The sequence below is a fragment of the Pristiophorus japonicus genome, chromosome 22 (assembly GCF_044704955.1).
Source record: "Pristiophorus japonicus isolate sPriJap1 chromosome 22, sPriJap1.hap1, whole genome shotgun sequence".
In the NCBI taxonomy this organism is placed as follows: Eukaryota; Metazoa; Chordata; class Chondrichthyes; family Pristiophoridae; genus Pristiophorus; species Pristiophorus japonicus.
Genome location: NC_091998.1, coordinates 67999183 through 68015697, shown reverse-complemented (window position 1 = coordinate 68015697; position 16515 = coordinate 67999183).

The window sequence follows — 16515 nt, the reverse complement described above, 5'->3', positions numbered from 1 at the left end:
ATTAATATTTTGGGAATCTCTGTGCTCATCAAAACAAGTTACATTTGCCATTTCACACAGCCAGGTTCGGCGTAGAATCAATCGTACAGCACGGAAGGAGATCATTTGGCCCTTCGTGCCTGTGCTGCTTCTTTGCCGAAAGTGCAATTATTCCCACTCCCCACCACCCCTCCCCCTGCTCTTTCCCCGTAACAAGACAATTTTTCCTCATGCGTAATCACTGCATAATCGTTTTCCTCATGTTGTCTCTTGTTCTATTGACGAACTCCCTAAATCTGAGCTCTCTGGTTAGCGACCCTTCTGTTACTGGAAACAGTATTCACTCTATCTAAACATTCATGATTTTGAACATCTCTTTCAAACCTCTGTAACCTTCACCATTTTCTAGAGAACAACCCCAGCTTCTCCAGTCTATCCACTTAACTGAAGTCCATCATCCCTGGTACCATTCTAATAAATCACCTCTGTGTCCTCTCTAAAGCATTGAAAGTCTTCCTAAAGTATGGTGCCCAGAATTGGACACAATACCTCAGCTGAGGACTAACCCGTGTTTTATAAAGGTTTAGTATAACGTCCTTGCTTTTGTACTCAACTCCTCTATTAATACAGCTCCAGGTCTCTCTATCTCTGCACCCCCTTTAAAATTGTAACATTTAGTTTATATTCCCTCTCCTCATTCCTCCTAGCAAAATATCACTTCACATTTCTCTGCGTTAAATTTCATCGACCATGGGTTTGCCCATTTCACCAGTCTGTCCCTGTTCTCCTGAAGGCTATTACCATCCTCCTCATTGTTTACTATATTTCCGGCTTTGCAAACGTTGAAAGTACGCCCAGTATACTCAAGTCCAGGTCATTAATGTATATCAAAAAGAACAGTGGTCCCACACCGACCCCTGGGAACCACGACAGTATACTTCCCTCCTGTCTGAGAAACAATCATTCACCCCTACTCTCTGCTTTCTATCCCTTCACCAATTTTGAACCCACACTGTTGCTATCCCTTTAATCCCCTGAGCTTTAATTTAGCTAACAAGTTTACTATGTGGCACTTTGTCAAACACCATTGAAAGTCTATATACACTACATCAACCACACTGCGCTCATCAACCCTCTCCATTACTTCACCAAAGAACTCGATCACATTATTTAATCATAATTTGTCTTTAACAAATCCGTGCTGACTTTCATTTATTGGCCCATGCTTTTCCAAGTGTCAATTACTTGTGTTCCGGATTATTGTCTGTAAAAGTTTCTCCGTTAAACTGCCTGTAGTTACTGGGTTTATCCCGCTCCCCTTTTTTGAACAGGGGTGTAACATTTGCAATCATCAGTCCCCTGGCAGCACCCCTATATCTAAAGAGAATTGGGAGATTGTGGTCGGAGCCTTCACAATTTCAACCCTCACTACCCTCAGTAACCGAGGATATATCCCATCCGGACCAGGTAACTTTTCTAATTTGAGGACTGTCAACCTTTTAAATACATCCTCTTTATCTATTTTTATCCTGTCCAATCTCTCTACTGCATCCTCCTTTACTGTGACACTGGCAGCATCCTCTTCTCATTTAGTATGTCGGTTACGCCCTCTGCCTCCACAAGTAGATATAATTTTTGATGCCTAATTGACCCCACCTTTCCTTTGACTAACCTTTTTCTATTTATAGAAACATAGAAACATATAAAATAGGAGCAGTAGTAGGCCATTCGGCCCTTCCAGCCTGCAACGCCATTCAATATGATCATGGCTGATCCTCTATCTCAACACCATATTCCCGCTTTCTCCCCATACCCCTTGATGCCTTTTGTATCTAGAAATCTATCTATCTTCCTCTTAAATATATTCAGTGACTTGGCCTCAACAGCCTTCTGTGGTAGAGAATTCCACAGGTTCACCACCCTCTGAGTGAAAACATTTCTCCTCATCTCGGTCCTAAATTTCCTACCCCGTACCCTGAGACTGTGATCCCTTGTTCTAGACTTCCCAGCCCCGGGGAAACATCCTCCCCGCATCCAGTCTATCCAACCCCGTCATAATTTTATACGTTTCAATGAGATCCCCTCTCATTCTTCTAAACTCTAGTGAATACAGGCCCAGTCGACCCAATCTCTCCTCATACGACAGTCCTGCGATCCCAGGAATCAGTCTGGTGAACCTTCGCTGCTCTCCCTCTATGGCAAGTATATCCTTTCTTAGGTAAGGAGACAAAAACTGCACACAATACTCCAGGTGTGGTCTCACCAAGGCCCTATATAATTGTATTAGGACATCCTTGCTCCTGTACTCAAATCCTCTTGCAATGAAGGCCAACATACCATTTGCCTTCCTAACTGCTTGCTGCACCGGCATGTTTGCTTTCAATGACTGGTGTACAAGGACACCCAGGTCCCTCTGTACATCGACACTTCCCAAGCTATCACTATTTAAATAATACTTTGTCCTTATGTTTTTCTGACCAAAGTGGATAACTTCACATTTATCCACGTTATATTGCATCTGCCATGTGTTTGCCCACTCACTCAACCTATCGAAATATCCTCACAGCGTCTTTGCATCCTCCTCACGACTCACAATCCCACCTAGTTTTGTGTTGTCAGCAAACTTGGAAATAGTACATTTGGTTCCCTCATCCAAATCGTATATATATATTGTGAATAGCTGGGGCCCCAGCACTGATCCCTGTGGTACCCCACTAGTCACTGCCCACCACCCCGAAAAAGACCTGTTTATTCCTACTCTCTGTTTCCTGTCAGTTAACCAATTTTAAATCCATGGCAATACATTACCCCCAATCCTATGTGCTTTAATGTTGCACACTAACCTCTTATGTGGGACTTTATCAAAGGCCTTCTGAAAATCCAAATACACTACATCCACTGGTTCTCCCTTATTTATTCTATCAGTTACATCCTCAAAAAACTCCAGTAGGTTTGTCAAACACGATTTTCCTTTCATAAATCCATGTTTACTTTGTTTAATCCCATTGATATTATCTAAGTGTGCTGTTATCACATCCTTTATAATAGACTCCAGCATTTTCCCTACTACTGATGTCAGGTTAACCGGTCTGTAGTTCCCCATTTTCTCTCCGTCCTTTTTTAAATAGTGGGGTTACATTTGCCACCCTCCAATCTGCAGGAACTGTTCCATAATCTGTAGAATTTTGGAAGATGACAACCAATGCATCCACTATTTCCATGGCTACCTCTTTTAGTACCCTGGGATACAGATCATCAGGCCCTGGGGATTTATCGGCCTTCAGTCCCATTAGTTTCTCCAGCACTATTTTCTAACTAATAATCATTTCCTTTAATTCGTCTTACTCACTAGACCCTTGGTTCCCGAGCATTTCTGGGACGTTATTTGTGTCCTCTGCCGTGAAGACAGAACCGAAGTATGTATTTAATTGTTCTGCCATTTCCTTGTTCCCCATTACAAATTCTCCAGTTTCTGTCTGTAAAGGACTTACATTTATCTTCACTAATCTTTTTCTTTTTACATACTTGTAGAAACTTTTGCAGTCGGTTTTTATGTTCCTTGCAAGTTTACTCTCATACTCTATTTTTCCCCTCTTAATCAATCTCATGGTCTTTTTTTGCTGAATTCTAAACTGCTCCCAATCCTCAGGCTTGCTACTTTTTCTGGCAACTTTGTATAATTCCTCTTTGGATCTAATACTATCCTTAATTTCTTTTGTTAGCCATGATTGGGCCACTTTTTCTTTTGTGTTTTTGCACCAGAAAGGAATGTATAACTGTTGCAATTCATGCATTCATTCCTTAAATGTTAGCCATTGCCTATCCACCGTCATGCCTTTTAATAAATCTTCCCAATCTATCGTAGCCAATTCATTCCTCATACCTTCATAGTTTACTTTGTTTAGATTTAGGACCCAAGTTTTGGATTGGACTACTTAACTTTCCATCTTAATAAGAAATTCAATCAAGTTCTGGTCACTCTTCCCTAAAGGACCCCGCACAACAAGACTGTTAATTAACCCTTTCTCATTGCACAATACCCAATCTAGGATAGCCCGTTCCCTAGTAGGCTCCTCAACATACTGGTCTAAATAACCATCTCGTACACACTCCATGAATTCATCTGCCACAGTATTATTACTAATTTGGTTTGGCCAGTCTATATGTAGATTAAAGTCACCTACAATTACTGTAGTACCCTTGCTACATGTATCTCTAATTTCCTGTTTGATGCCGTCCCCTACACTACCACAACTGCTTGGAGGCCTATAGACAACTCCCACCAATGTTTTCTGCCCCTTGGTGTTCCTTAGCTCCACCCAGACTGATTCTACATCTTGATTTTCTGAGCCAATATCCTTTCTCATTATTGCTCTGATTTCATCCTTAACTAACAAAGCCACACCACCTCCTCTTCCTTTTTGCCTGTCCTTCCGAAATATCGAATATCCTTGGATATTCAGTTCTCAACCCTGGTCACCCTGCAACCTTGTCTCTGTAATTGCAACTGTATTGTATGCATTTACATCTATTTGCGCTGTTAATTCGTCTATCTTATTACAGATGCTTCGTGCATTCACATACAATATTTTAAATTTGTCTTTTTAACATTATTAGACATCTTAACATTATTTTGTACTATAGTCCGATTTGTCTTATCGCTACTTTTTCTTACCTGGACCCTATTTGCTAGTGCACTCTTTATGCATTATAAAATACTTTTGGGTTTCTGTTTATGTTAGCCGCTAATCTATTCTCAAACTCTCTCCTTGCCCCTATTGTTCCCTTTCTTAGATCTCCTCTGTACTGTCTTTATTAGGCTTGGTTCTTTACTATATTACCAAACGAACATTTGTCATAAGCTTCCTTTTCTCTATGAACAAAAAGATTCTGGGGTTTAGTGCCACCTGTTCCGGCCATATTCGGGGAAAAGATCTCCCGCTGCCGATGGGTACCGCTGCGGTCGCCATTGTCGTCAGGTCGGTAGCGCAGCCAATACCTGCATTCACGGAAAATATTGAAACGAGTGGGAACATGACAGCAATCGGCATGCAAGGTCGGCTTGACTCCCACTTATCCGTTTCGGATTTGGTGTTTCAGCGGTGTTAACGGCCGTGGGCAGTCTGGCAAGACTTGCCGATTATGGACGTGAATGGACACCTGAGACGGACGCCGGAGCTTCAAAGGCCTCCTTTGCAGAGGTTCTTCATAGAATCATAGAAATTTACAGCATGGAAGGAGGCCATTTCGGCCCATCGTGTCCGTGCCAGCCGACAAACAGCTATCCAGCCTAATCCCACTTTCCAGCTCTTGGTCCGTAGCTTTGTAGGTTACCAATGTTGGGGAAGTCCAGAACCAGGGGTCACAGTCTAAGGATAAAGGGTAAGCCATTTAGGACCGAGATGAGGAGAAACTTCTTCACCCAGAGAGTGGTGAACCTGTGGAATTCTCTACCACAGAAAGTTGTTGAGGCCACTTCACTAAATATATTCAAAAAGGAGTTAGATGTAGTCCTTATTACTAGGGGGATCAAGGGGTATGGCGAGAAAGCAGGAATGGGGTACTGAAGTTGCATGTTCAGCCATGAACTCACTGAATGGCGGTGCAGGCTCGAAGGGCCGAATGGCCTACTCCTGCACCTATTTTCTATGTTTCTATGTTACGGCACTTCAAGTGCACATCCAAGTACATGCTAAATGTGGTGAGGGTTTCTGCCTCTACCACCCTTTCAGGCAGTGAGTTCCAGACCCCCATCACCCTCTGGGTGAATAAATTTCCCCTCAAATCCCCTCTAAACCTCCTACCAATTACTTTAAATATATGCCCCCTGGTTGTTGACCCCTCTGATGAGGGAAATAGGCCCTTCCTATTCATTCTATCTGGGCCCCTCATAATTTTATACACCTCAATGAGGTCTCCCCTCAGCCTCCTTTGTTCCAAAGAAAAGAACCCAGCCTCTCCAATCTTTCCTCATAGCTAAAATTCTCCAGTCCCGGCAACATCCTCGTAAATCTCCTCTGCACCCTCTCTAGTGCAATCACATCTTTCCTGTAATGTGGTGACCAGAACTGCATGCAGTACTCTAGCTGTGGTCTACCTAGTGTTTTATACAGTTCAAGCATAACCTCCCTGCTCTGTATTCTATGCCTCGGCTAATAAAGGCAAGTATTCCGTATGCCTTCTTAACAACTTTATCCACCTGTCCTGCTACCTTCAGGGATCTGTGGACATGCACTCCAAGGTCTCTCTGTTCCTCTACACTTCTCAGTGTCCTACCATTTAATGTGTATTCCCTTTCCTTGTTAGCCCTCCCCAAATGCATTACCTCACACTTCTCCAGATTGAATTCCATTTGCCACTGTTCTGCCCACCTGACCAGTCCATTGATATCTTCCTACAGCCTGCAGCTTTCTTCTTCATGATCAACCACACGGCCAATGTTAGTATCATCTGCAAACTTCTTAATCATACCCCCTGCATTCAAGTCTAAATCATTGATATATACCACAAAAAGCAAGGGACCTGGTACTGAGCCCTGCGGAACCCCACTGGAAACATCTTTCCAGTCACAAAAACACCCGTTGATCATTACCCTTCTTTTATACTTTCATTATCTGCCCATCAGTGGGGGAGAAGGGGGGTGGGGTTGCATTTTCAGGCGGTTTGCTGGGGTGCCTCCCGTGTTCGAGGGTCAGTAAATCAATGGGTGAAATCTCGTGGGAGCTCAGAGCTGAACACTTGCACAAAACTGCAAATCCCCGGTGGATTCCCAGTATATAAAAAACTCATTCCTGAAGACCATTAGACTGCCCGGAACTCTATCGCAACGTTCGAAGATCATCTCTGATCCGATCGCTGTCACCACAACGTCACCCCCGAGAAAATCTGGACTCAGCTGCTTCAGATTTTCAGCAATTATAATTAATTTATTCAAAATTCCATAACCAATTAGTTATCAAATAATAATTTTGTGTTGAGTATGCAAAGCCCGCTAAAAGCTGGCATGGTTACTACACATTTAAACACTTTGAAGAGTGACCATTGGGGAAAGATTCGTGTTACAGAGAACACAGACGCATTCATTTCATGAACTCCTTCTAGTGTCAGCTATGGCTCAGTGGGCAGCACACTTGCCTTTGAATCAGAAGGTTGTGGGTTCAAGTCCCACTGCACTGTCAGAGGTGCTGTTTTTCGGATGAAATGTTAAACTGAGGCCCTGTCTGCTCTCTCAGGTAGATGTAAAAGCTCCCAGGGCACTACTTTGAAAAAGAGTTGGGGAGTTATCCCTGGTGTCCTGGGGCCTCAATCAACATCACCAAATCAGGTTATTATCACATTGCTGTGTGTGGGAGCTTGCTGTGCACAAATTGGCTGCTGCGTTTCCCACATTACAACAGTGACTGCACTCCAAAAGTACTTCATTAGCTGTAAAGTGCTTTGAGATGTCTGGTGATCATGAAAGGTGCTATATAAATGCAAGTCTTTCTTTTCTTAAAAAATCAACAAACCTCAGTTAGCAGGTGATAGTTTTGTAGCAAGTATGCCAAATGTCCAGTCCACGGGCGGCAAACTCGGCCCTCAGCCTCCTGCAGAGCTTAGATCTGGAAAGAGCCCGTCACACCACAAAATCAATGCTCCGCTGATGTTAATTATTATGCGTTCTCAGTGGGCGGCTGTTAGCCTTGGCCAGGATTGGTACCAGCATTCTCGAATGATTACATAAGAGCATAAGAAATAGGAGCAGGAGTAGGCCACCTGGTCCCTCGAGCCTGCTCCACCATTCAATAAGATCATGGCTGATCTGATCATGGACTCAGGTCCACTTCCCTGCCCACTCCCCATAACCCTTTACTCCCTTATCGCTCAAAAATCTGTCTATCTCCGCCTTAAATATATTCAATGACCCAGCCTCCACAGCTCTCTGGGGCAGAGAATTCCACAGATTTACAACCCTCTGAGAGAAGAAATTCTTCCTCATCTCAGTTTTAAATGGGCGGCCCCTTATTCTGAGACTATGTCCCCTAGTTCTAGATTCCCCAAGGAGTGGAAAGATTCTCTCTGCATCCACCTTGTCGAGCCCCCTCATTATCTTATATGTTTCGATAAGATCACCTCTCATTCTTCTGAACTCCAATGTATATAGGTCCAACCTACTCAACCTATCTTCATATGTCAACCCTCTCATCTCAGGAATCAACCTCGTGAGCCATCTCTGAACAGCCTCCAATGCAAGTATATCCCTCCTTAAATACGGAGACCAAAACTGTACACAGTACTCCAGGTGTGGCCTCACCAATACCCTGTACAGTTGTAGCAGGGCTTCTCTGCTTTTGTACTCTATCCCCCTTGCAATAAAGGCCACCAGTCCATTTGCCTTCCTGATTACTTGTTGTACCTGTATACTAACTCCTTGTTTAGCCCATAAATATAACTTTAGTCATCCAGGTGACTCTCTCTTTGGTTGCCCTTCCTTTCCCCCTCCTGGGAATGTATCTACTCTGTACCCAAACTATCTCCTTGTTAAGGCGTCCCATTGTTCAATTACTGTTTAGCCTGCCGGAGGATGGGATTGTACTCCTTTGAGCAGAGAAGGTTAAGGGGAGACCTAATTGAGGTGCTGAAAATTACGAGGGGCTTTGCTAGAGCAAGCAGGAAGAGACTGTTTCCCTGGCAACAGGTTGGCAACCAGAGGGCAAGACATAAAATAATTGGCAAAAGAACTACAACAACAACAACTTGTATTTATGTAGCAGCTTTAACATAGTCCCAAGGTGCTTCACAGGAGAATTATGACATTAAAAATTTGACAGCGAGCCGCATAAATAGAAATTAGGTTAGGTAACCAAAACCCTGGTCAAAGAGTTAGTTTTAAGGAGCGTCTTGAAAGAGGAAAGAGAGGCAGAGAGGTAGAGAGGTTTAGGGAGGGAGTTCCAGAGCTTGGGGCCCAGGCAGCTGAAGGCACGGCCACCGATGGTGGAGCAATTATAATCAGGGATACTTAAGAGGACAGAATTAGAGGAGTGCAGATATCTCGAGGGGTTATGGGGCTGGAGGAGATTACAGAGATAGGGAGGGGTGAGGCCATAGAGGGATTTGAAAATAAGGATGAGAATTTTGAACTTGAGGCGTTGCTTAACCGGGAGCCAATGTAGGTCAGTGAGTACAGGGGGTGATGGGTGAGTGGGACTTGGTGCGCGTTAGGACACGGGGCAGTGAGCACAGGGGGTGATGGGTGAGTGGGACTTGGTGTGAGTTAGGACACGGGCAGCAGAGTTTTGGATCACCTCTAGTTTACGTAGGGTAGAATGTGGGAGGCCAGCCAGAAGTGCGTTGGAATAGTCAAGTCTAGAGGTAACAAAGACACGGCTGAGGGCTTCAGCAGCGGATGAGCTGAGGCAGGGGCGGAGATGTGGGGGAAGGAGGAGACATTTTTTCACGGAGAGTTGTTAAGATCTGGAACGTATGACCGGAAAGGGTGGTGCAATCCGCTTCCATAGGAACTTTCAAAAGGCAATTGGACACATACTTGAAGAGGACTCATTTGCAGGACTCTGGGGACAGAGCAGGAGAGTGGGACTAATAGGATTGCTCTTTCAAAGTGCCTGCACAGGCATGACGGGCCGAATGGCATTCTCCTGTGCTGCAAGATTCTATAAGAGTCTGCCTTGTGCACCAATCAGCCACCACAACTCTTTTGGAGGGGGGAACAAAATAAACGTTAGAACAAGTGCTCCCCCGATCTGGGGGACACTCCAGACATTTTTAACTGCCTCTTTATTTTTTTTAATGTTTATTTTTGTGAATTTTTTGGGGGGGACATTAAAACCATATATTTTACAAGTGCCCCCTATAAAAGGGGAGGGGGACACTAAAATCAGCAATTAAAACAAATTAAACTTTAAAACATATAAAATCAAATTAAAATTTGGTTGCCGGGGGTGATGATGCACTCCAGTCCCTCTGGCGCCCACCTCTCGCGGAAGGCCACGAGCGTACCGGTGGACACCGCGTGCTCCATGTCCAGGGACACTCTGGCTCGGATGTAACCGTGGAAGAGAGGCAGGCAGTCAGGCTGAACGACCCTCTCGACCACCCGCTGCCTGGACCGGCTGATGGCCCCCTTGGCCATGCCCAGGAGCAGTCCTACGAGGAGGCCCTCGGACCTACCCGCTCCCCTCCGCACAGGGTGCCCAAAGATCAGGAGTGTGGGACTGAAGTGCAGCCAGAAATTGAGGAGCAGCCCCTTTAAATAATGAAACAGGGGCTGCAACCTCACACATTCCATAAAAACATGGAACACGGACTCTTCCAGACCGCAGACAATGCAGGCGGCCTGGGAGCCTGTGAACCGACTTAAAAATTTATTGCACGGGACTGCTCCGTGCACCACCCTCCAGGCCAAGTCCCCGATAAATAGTGGGAGGACTCCCGCATAGAGTGCCCTCCATCGGGGACCCCCGCCTCCTCCGGACGGCAAGATGGTACGCCATGGCGTGTCCGGACGGCAGGCGAGGATGGCAAAGTTGAGAGTGTGCAGGAGCAGCCCGTACAGGAAAACCCTCCGCGCGGAACTGAAAGGCACGGAGGGGATTTCCCCGAGGCGGCTCAAGTTGTGCCAATCAGCCACCAAGCTCAAGAATACCTGAGCAGGTTATTTCAATTTGGCAATTATCAGGAACTTACCTGGTTTGGCAAAATACGTCCCAAACTATTGGCAACAATTGGATTGGCCTTTCTCAATCTCCTGCTTTGCATTAGCTCGGGACAGTTCAGAATTTTAAAGACACTGCGAAAATAGCAGACTGCTGATACGAACAATCTTTCCAATGCAGGAAATGTTCAGGCCCAGAAACCCTGTTCGGCTGCTTCCCGCGAGCGATCGAGGGAAAAAGTTACCAAAGATGCGTACCTACCTGTTCCTGCTGCTCTCGCGCGAGTTCCCGGTCCTGAGGCCGCCACTGACTGCGCGTCGCAGTGCGTGTACGTTGGGAGTCACATGACTCTGGGCAGCCAATCAGGTAAAGTATGTTCTCATTCATAATAATGGGAACTCGGTAAGTTGGACTTCCTATTATTATGAATGAGAAACAGCCCCCAAACGCACAAAACATGAATAAAAAATAGGAAAAATACACCACATATTTTTAATAATTAAAATTAAAGTTATTTATGTATTATAAAAAAAACTATTTAAAAAAGGTTTTTTAAATTATGGTTTAAAATAAACTTACCGTAGTGGGGAGGGTTTTTAACAATAACATTTGTTTTTTAAATTTATTTTATAATGTTTTTGTGTATTTTAAAACGCTTACGACTGTAACAGAAGGCTATGCGCCTGCTTTTACCAGGCGCAAGAGTTTTCAGGACATCCGCTGGGCAAGGTACGGGTAAATCCCGCAATCCTGCCCGTGCGAATGTCCTGGCTGTGGGGATATGGAGGATCTGTGAAACTGGAGCTGGACAGATCAAGTCCTCCGAGGTGATGTAAAAAGCCATCTAAAGCGGAATCTAAGCAAAGCAATCCCTTAACACGATGCTCATTGATAATAGATCCCTCGTCAACAGTGAACTCAAGTAAACCACACGCTCCCTCACACACACATTGAGCTGCCCCTCTCTCCAGTACAGAAATCAGATAGCCGCTGGAAGATTGCGTCCCAATCATCCTTTAACACAAGCGTTTAGTGTCTCTCAGAAACTCACCATTCTGAGGCATTGGCTAGTTTACTCAACAGATTATTGTCTTCATGCAACAATATATCCCTTCTGGTTGTCTGCTGTGAATTTGGTGCAATGTTACAGTTCGCAGAGTGATCTGTCTTGAACACCAAGCGCCAGTCCGCACCAAGTGACTGAAAGACCCCAGCTCACAACGCACAAAATTGCTTCCCAATGACGTTTAGAATGAATGTGGAAATTTCCTGTTATTAAAAGCAACTCGCACTCATTTCTACAGAGGGGCGAACATGTGGCAAATGTGCTGGGCCGTGCAATTTTCATAATTCTGTCAGCTTTATGAATTCGTCACAATATATTTGTGCAAATGAAATGACACGCTAACATTTGACATGGAACATGCACAGATCTCAATCAATGAGTTCTGGAAGCGTAGTGCGAGGGATTAATCGGGGTTGACAGCTGAATCACACTCCAAAGGGAAATATGGATTTATAGAGGCAGCGAAAATCAAAATGCAGATCCTTATATTCAATTCCAAGCTAATTAAAGGGGCAGCATTGGCCTGGTGAAAAATGGGCCATCGGTTTCGAACAATTTCGGCCCGTTTGTACGATGCATACATTCATACAGATGTAATGATATATTTTTTTAATTTATTAATTCCTGGGATGTGGGCGTCGCCGGCAAGGCTAGCATTTATTGCCCATCCCTAACTGCCCACGAGAAGGTGTAGTATTAGGCAGTCCCTTGTGTCGAGGATAACCTGCTTCCACTCCAAAAAAAATAATTCTCAGGTGTTTTCATGAGGCTCCTGACATTCCGGATCTTGAACTACATCCTGAAGAGTGGAAGATGCCTGTGCATGGATTTTTTTAATGTATGGTGGCCATTGCACACCAGCCACCACACGGGCTTGACGGGCTTGGTCCAGTGCAAGGGTTAACCAAGATGACTGGAGACCTGCTCTGCTGCACGGGCCCAGTGTGCACACATACTCCTTCTGTCCTTGGGATTCATAGAGGATTCGTAGGCAGAGTGGGCCTCATGGCCTCGCTATTGGCCCGTGCTGCACCTTCCCTGGGCCCCGACCTTGCCAAGGTGCCGGTGAGGAGCCTTACATAACTGAGTGTCTCGCTGGGCCATTTCAGAAGGGCAGTTAAGAATCAACCACATTGCTGTTGGTCTGGAGTCACATATAGACCAGACCAGGTAAGGACGGCAGATTTCCTTCCCTAGAGGATTGGCTCACTAACAGAAAACAGAGAGTCAGGATAAATTATTCATTCTCCGGTTGGCAATCAGTAACTAGTGGGGTGCCGCAGGGATCAGTGCTGGGACCCCAACTATTTATAATCTATATTAACAATTTGGAAGAAAGGACAGAGTGTAACATAGTCAAGTTTGCTGACGATACAAAGATGGGAGGAAAAGCAATGTGTGAGGAGGACACAAAAAATCTGCAAGTGAGTGGGCAAAAATGGAGAAAGATTGCAAAGTGCCACAGTACAGCAGGACCTGGGGGTCCTGGTGCATGAAACACAAAAGATTAGTATGCAGGTACAGCAAGTGATCAGGAAGGCCAATGGAATCTTGGCCTTTATTGCAAAGGGGATGGAGTATAAAAGCAGGGAATTCTTGCTACAGTTATACAGGGTATTGGTGAGGCCACACCTGGAATACTGCGTGCAGTTTTGGTTTCCATATTTACGAAACGATATACTTGCTTTGGAGACAGTTCAGAGAGGTTCATTCAGTTGATTCCGGGGATGAGGGGATTGACTTACGAGGAAAGGTTGAGTAGGTTGGGCTTCTACTCATTGGAATTCAGAAGAATGAGAGGTGATCTTATCGAAACATACAAGATTATGAGGGGGCTTGACAAAGTGGATGCAGAGAGGATGTTTCCACTGATGGGGGAGACTAGAACTAGAGGGCATGATCTTAGAATAAGGTCCATTTAAAACAGAGATGAGGAGAAATTTCTTCTCTCAGAGGGTTGTAAATCTGTGGAATTTGCTGCCTCAGAGAGCTGTGGAAGCTGGGACATTGAATAAATTTAAGACAGAGATAGACAGTTTCTTAACCGATAAGGAAATAAGGGGTTATGGGGAGCAGGCGGGGAAGTGGAGCTGAGTCCATGATCAGATCAGCCATGATCGTATTAAATGGCGGAGCAGGCTCGAGGGGCCGTATGGCCTACTCCTGCTCCTATTTCTTATGTTCTAATGTTCTTAAAGGGGAATAGTGAACTGAACAATCGATAGTTTCATGGTCATTGAATCACTGGTCTGCCAATCTTCACAAATTCACTATTTTTCCCTCCTCCCATCAGAAGACCTCGGGGTTGAAATAGGTTTTGGGCGGCAGTGAATGGAAGTGATAATCGGGCGGGGTGTAAAACGGACACGCTGATTCCTCATCACCCAGTTGGTGCGACTGGTCATGACCAATTTCACCGCCACTGACTCCTGTTGGCGTGAGGGCAGGGGTTCCAAAATCCGCCCGCTGCCTCACCCAAGTAATCATTCCTCAAATGTGAATCTCGATGGTGAGTGGCAGAAGCTTATTCAACAATGGGGGACATCACCCAATCCTGCCGTCATCCCACCATCGACACTCGTAGATTCCAGTTTGAGGTATTGGATAGGAACGTAGGAACAGGAGGAGGCCATTCAGCCCCTCGAGCCTGTTCCGCCATTCAGTGAGATCATGACTGATCTGCGACCTAACTCCGTATACCTGCATTTGCCCCAGATCTCTTAGAACCTTTGGTTAACAAAAATCCCAATGTTGGGGAAGTCCAGAACCAGGGGTCACAGTCTAAGGGTAAGGGGTAAGCCATTTAGGACTGAGGTAAGGAGAAACTTCTTCATTCAGAGAGTTGTTAATCTGTGAAATTCCCTACCGCAGAAAGTTGTTGATGCCAGTTCGTTGGATATATTCAAAAGGGAGTTAGATATGACCCTTACGGCTAAAGGAATCAAGGGGTATGGAGAGAAAGCAGGAAAGGGGTACTGAGGTGAATGATCAGCCATGATCTTATTGAATGGTGGTGCAGGCTCGAAGGGCCGAATGGCCCACTCCTGCACCTATTTTCTATGTTTCTATGTTTCTATACATGTCCACTTCAAATGCTGATAAATGTGGCAGTGACAGACCATGCTAAACTAATCGTCACGTCTATTTATAAGTGAGACACCCACAGAAAGGCAAGAAAATAGCAGTGCAATACCTGACTTGCACAGTGCATAAACTATTTCAAAACAACGATGCTCCCTCTACCTCTCGCGCACTCACCTCTGCATCAGAAGGTTGTGGGTTCGAGTCCCACTCAGGGGACTTGAGCACATAAATCCAGGCCGACCCTCCAGTGCAGTGCCAAGGGAGTGCTGCACTGTCAGAGGGGTAGTGCTGAGGGAGTGTTGGACTGTCGGAGGGGCAGTGCTGAGGGAGTGCTGCACTGTCGGAGGGGCAGTGCTGAGGGAGTGCTGCACTGTCAGAGGGGCAGTGCCAAGGAAGTGCTGCACTGTCAGAGGGGCAGTACTGAGGGAGTGCTGCACTGTCGGAGGGGCAGTGCTGAGGGAGTGCTGCACTGTCGGAGGGGCAGTGCTGAGGGAGTGCTGCACTGTCGGAGGAGCAGTGCTGAGGGAGTGCTACACTGTTGGAGGGGCAGTACTGAGGGAGTGCTGCACTGTCGGAGGGGCAATACTGAGGGAGTGCTGCACTGTCGGAGGGGCAGTGCTGAGGGAGCACTGCACTGTCAGAGGGGCAGTACTGAGGGAGTGCCGCACTGTCGGAGGTGCAGTACTGAGGGAGTGCTGCACTGTCGGAGGGGCAGTACTGAGGGAGTGCTGCACTGTCGGAGGGGCAGTGCTGAGGGAGCGCTGCGCTGTCGGAGGGGCAGTACTGAGGGAGTGCCGCACTGTCGGAGGTGCCGTCTTTCAGATGAGATGTTAAACCGAGGCCCCATCTGCTCTCTCTAAAAGATCCCAGGGCACTATTTTGAAGAAGAGCAGGGGAGTTATCCCCGGTGTCCTGGGGCCAATATTTATCCCTCAATAAACATAACAAAAACAGATTATCTGGTCATTATCACATTGCTGTGTGTGGGAGCTTGCTGTGTACAAATTGGCTTCCGCGTTTCCCATATTACAACAGTGACTACACGCCAAAACTACTTCATTGGCTGTAAAGCACTTTGAGACTTCCTGAAGGAGTGAAAGGCGCTATATAAATGCAAGTCTTTCTTTCTCTCACGCCCTTCCTCTCTTCCATTGAGACCTTCCATAAGGCTCAACTCTTTGATAAAGCTTTGGTCAGCCATGATCTCATGGAATGGCCAAGTGCCTACCTCCTGCTCCTATTCCTTATGTTTTTATGTCCTGAACATCTCCTCGGTTGATTCGGCATCTGTTTGTGTCACTGCCTCTGTGAAGCACCCTGGGCTGCTTTTGTACATTAAAGGTGCCATATAAATGCAAGTTGTTGTTGAATCATTAGAATTCAATTGCAATAACTTCTGAACAGAGTCTCTGAAGAAACGTTGCGAGTGGTTTATAAATCCCTCCAGGACCTCGCCCCTCCCTATCTCTGTAATCTCCTCCAGCCCCACAACCCCCCTGAGATGTCTGCGCTCCTCTAATTCTGCCCCATCCCTGATTATAATCGCTCCACCATCGGTGGCCGTGCCTTCTGTTGCCTGGGCCCCAAGTTCTGGAACTCCCTCCCTAAACCTTCTCCACCTCTGTATCTCTCTTTCGTACCTTTAAAACGCTCCTTAAAACCTACCTATTTGACCAAGCTTTTGGTCACCTGCGCTAATTTCTCCTTATGTGGCTCGGTGCCACGTGTATCTGT